At 44.0% G+C, this 4,583-nt stretch overlaps 1 pseudogene; it reads right to left on the bottom strand.

The window, feature by feature from the left end:
• Positions 1 to 1,445: 1,445 nt before the first annotated feature.
• Positions 1,446 to 2,392, bottom strand: LOC116811273 (small ribosomal subunit protein uS2-like; annotated as a pseudogene).
• Between the last annotated feature and the right edge of the window lie 2,191 nt (positions 2,393 to 4,583).

Raw genomic sequence — 4,583 nt, 5'->3', positions numbered from 1 at the left:
GAACCCGGGAGGCGGAGCTTGCAGTGAGCCAAGATTGCGCCACTGCACTCCAGCCTGGGTGACAGAGCGAGACTCCGTCTCGAGAAACAAACAACAGCAACAACAACAAAAAACAAAACAAAACAAAAAAACACCAACAGATTAAATACTCAAGGTTTATCATGAACCTGAGGATTTCCAAACACAGACATCAGCAGCTTTCTCGAATTCATGCATAGCACCTACTATAAAACATGGTACGTGATAGATTCTTCCTGGTTAGCAGGTGAATACAGGAGTTAGGAGTCTTGGAGATGAACAACAGACAAGCCCAGATGTTCTTCTAACATAGATCAGTTAATCAGGGGCTTGGAGGTGAAGATAGGGATAAACTTGTGGAGTTCTAATCCTAGAGCTTGACTCAGACTTCTACAGAGTGGCAAACTTTCTGGAAAGGACAGGCATACCTTCTTGAGTCCCTCAGTGATCTGTTCAAGCATAAAAGAGCAACAGCAAATCCTCTGTCAACGTAGGTAGATTTTATTTTTATTTTAAAAAATAGAGATGGGCTGAGCAACTTTGTGTGTCATAAGGAAGAAACGATTCAAAAAACCGGTCGGGCACAGTGGCTCATGCCTGTAATTCTAGCACTTTGGGAGGCTAAGATGGGCGGATGACTTGAGGTCAGGAGTTCGAGACCAGTCTGCCCAACATGGTAAAATCCTGTCTCAAAAAAAAAAATTAGCTGAGTGTGGTGGAATACACCTATGGTCTCAGCTACTCTGGAGCATGAGGCAGGAGAACTGCTTGAGCCTGCGAGGTGGAGGTTGCAGTAAGCCAGGTTGCGCCATTGCACTCCAGCTTGGATAACAGGAGTGAAACCTTGTCTCAAAAAAAAAAAAAAAAAAAAAAAAAAAAGATTAAGTTGGGCACGGTGGCTCATGCCTGTAATCCGAGCACTTTGGGAGGCTGAGGAGGGCAGATCATCTGAGTTCAGGAGTTCGAGACCAGCCTGGCCAACATGCTGAAACCCCGCCTCTACGAAAAATACAAAAATTGGCTGGGTGTGGTGACAGGCACCTGTAATCCCAGTTACTTGGAAGGCTGAGGCTGAGGCTGAGGCATGAGAATCACTTGAACTCGGGAGGCGGGGGTTGCAGAGAGCTGAGATCGTGGCACTGCACTCCAGCCTGGGTGAAGCAGCGAGACTCCATCTCAAAAAAAAAAAAAAGATATAAAAAAAAGTGGAAATAATAGAGATGGGGTTTCACTGTATTGCCCAGCCTGATCTCAAACTCCTGGCCTTGAGTGATCCTCCTGCCTCAGCCTCCCAAAGTTCTGGGATTATAGGTGTGAGCCATCGTGCCCAGCCCAGGGTTAGATTTTATTTTTATTTATTTATTTTAGAAACTGATGTTTATTTTCCATCGACCATTTTTCCATGTTGCTTAAGAGCCCGTGCAAGAACAGCTTAAGACCAGTCAGTGGTTGCTCCTACCCATTCAGTGGCCTGAGCAGTGGGAGCTGCAGACCAGTCTTCCGTGGCAGGCTGAGCGCTCCAGTCTTCAGTAGAGAACTGCTGAATAGGCACAGAGGGCACCTGTACACCTTCAGACCAGTCTGCAACCTCAGGCTGAGTAGCAGTGAACTCAGGAGCTGGAGCAGTCCACTTACCCTGAAATTCCTCCTTGGTCACAGCCTCTTCAGCAGCAGCCTGCTCTTCTTTTTTCAATCTCTTCAGGATCTCTGTAGAAGTAGAGATCAGGCATGACCTCCCGCGGGTGTTCACGGGAAATGGTGCCACGCATGCGCAGAACCTCCCGAGCCAGCATCCACCACATCAAACCCACCGAGTGAGCTCCCTTGTTGTTGCATGGGATGGCAATGTCCACATAGCGCAGAGGAGAATCTGTGTTACACAGCGCGATGGTAGGTAGGTTAACATAAGATGCCTCCGTGAGAGGCTGGTGGTCAGCCCTGGGGTCAGTAACCACAAGAAGTGGTGGCTCCCGGAAGGCTGCCTGGACCTGGTTAGTGAAGGTTCCAGGAGTGAAGCGGCCAGCAATTGGAGTGGCTCCAGTGGCAGCAGCAAACTTCAGCACAGCCCTCTGGCCAGTATTCCTGGAGGATATAACACTGACATCAGCAGGGTTTTCAATGGCAACAATAGCACCAGCTGCCAGCAGAAGCTTCTCCCAGGTCCTCTTCAGATTTATAATATAGATGCCATCACTTTTCCTTTTATAGATGTACTGTTCCATCTGGAAGTCAAGATTGGTGCCGCCTAAGTGGGTTCCTGCTACAAGGAACTTAAGGACATCCTCCTCCTTCATTTGCAGGACATCAAGGGCTCCGGACATTGTGAAAGTTTCCCTTTAAGTTACGACGGGAATCCAGAACAACGCCGTATGGACCCCTCTGCAGGTAGCGCGGAAAGCCAGGGTTAGATTTTAAATGAGGTTAGATATCCTCTGGTTAACACAAACATTACTTTTATTTATCAGTTATTGGATAAAATGTTAAAAATTCAATAAAATATTAACCACAGATATTCATAATCATCTTGATATGGATGATATAATAACAGCCAATTCCATTGGCTGGAATAGCTTCATAAATAAGGTCACAGGAAGATCTTCAATGAAGAGAAGAAAAAGTCAAGATATTTTTTGTTTTTGTTGTTTTTTCCCCCAAAAAATAGAACAGATAGAGAAAAGATACGTTAAATTAGCTCCTCCTAATTAGAACATTTCTAATTTTGATACAGGCTAAATTAAAGGCTGTTAGGCACTTTAACAGTGTAAAGTCATTTTTGGGGGATATTGATTCAGAAAACCCAGCATTTATGACATATTGATAAGTAAAAGCAGCAGACTACAAAAATAGCATACTTTTATTGCATATGTACATATAAAAAAATGTGAAGGCATATACCAAAATGGCAACAGTGGTTATGTCTGCCTGGTTAAGATTACAGGTATTTAAACATTTTTTTCTTTGTGTTTCTCTGAGTCTTTAAATTTTCCTTTAAATTTTACTTTCAAAAATAGATAGAATTGTACATAACAAACAAAAAAAAATCAAACTCAAGATAGAAAGATTGAGGAGGAAACGGTTCAAGAATGTAATTTTTCATGCTCTTAAATATCTTTATCTGCAGTAATAGATTTCTTTTTTTGCTTTTGCCTGCCAAACACTTCTTTTTTTTTTTTTTTTTTTTTGTGACGGAGTCTTGCCTTATTGCCCAAGCTGGAATGCAATGGCACGATCTCAGCTCACTGCAACCTCCGTCTCCCGGGTTCAAATGATTCTCCTGCCTCAGCCTCCTGAGTAGCTGGGATTACAGGCACCCGCCACCACACCCAGCTAATTTTTGTATTTTTAGTAGAGACAGGGTTTCACCATGTTGGCCAGGCTGATCTTGAACTCCTGACCTCGTGATTCACCTGCCTCAGCCTCCCAAAGTGCTGGGATTACAGGCGTGAGCCACCGTGCCCAGCCCAAACACTTCTGATTTATTTAATTAATTTATGTGTTTGTGTGTTTACTTGAGACAAGGTCTTGCTCTGTCACCTAGGCTGGAGTGCCGTGGTGCGATCATGGTTCACTGCAGCCTTGGCCTCCCTGGCTCAAGAGACCCTCCCACCTTAGCCTCCTGAGTAGCTAGGACTACAGGTGTGTACCACCATGCCCAGCTGGAGACATCACGTTACCTGACTTCAAACTATACTACAGGGCTACAGTAACCAAAATAGCATGGTACTGGTACAAAAGCAGACACGTAGACTGATGGAACAGAACAGGGAGCCCAGAAATAAATCTGCACACCTACTACTATCTGATCTTTGACAAAGCTGACAAAAACAAGCAATGGGAAAGGACTCCCTATTCAATAAATGGTGCTGGGATGACTGGTTAGCCATATGCAGAAGATTGAAACTGGACCCCTTACACCATATACAAAAAATCAACTTAAGATGGATTAAAGACTTACATGTAAAACCCAAAACTATAAAAACCCTGGAAGACAACCTAGGCAATACCATCCTTCACACAGGAATGGGCAAAGAATTTATGACAAAGACATCAAAAACAATCGTAACAAAAGCAAAAATTGACAAATGGGATCTAATTAAACTACAGAGCATCTGCACAGCAAAAGAAACTATCAACAGAGTAAACAGACAACCTACAGAATGGGAGAAAATATTTCAAACTATGCATCTGACAAAGGTCTACTATCCAGCATCTATAAGGAATTTAAACACATTTACAAGAAAAAAACGAACACCCCCATTAAAAAGTGGGCAAAGAACAGGAACAGACACTTTTCAAAAGAAGACATACATGGGGTCAACAAGCATATGAAAAAAAGCTCAGTATCACTGATCATTAGAGAAATGCAAATGAGTCGGGCTTGGTGGCTCACGCTGTAATCCCAGCACTTTGGGAGGCCGAGGCGGGTGGATCACCTGAGGTCGAGACCAGCCTGACCAACATGGAGAAACCCTGTCTCTACTAAAAATAAAAAAAATTAGCCGGGCGTGGTGACGGGCGCCTGTAATCCCAACTACTCGGGAGGATGAGGCAGGAGAATGGCGTGA

This window comes from Hylobates moloch, unplaced genomic scaffold (assembly GCF_009828535.3).
Source record: "Hylobates moloch isolate HMO894 unplaced genomic scaffold, HMol_V3 SCAFFOLD_7, whole genome shotgun sequence".
Lineage (NCBI taxonomy): Eukaryota > Metazoa > Chordata > Mammalia > Primates > Hylobatidae > Hylobates > Hylobates moloch.
Note: the sequence above shows the minus strand (reverse complement) of the source record. Positions and strands in the feature narration are given on the sequence as shown.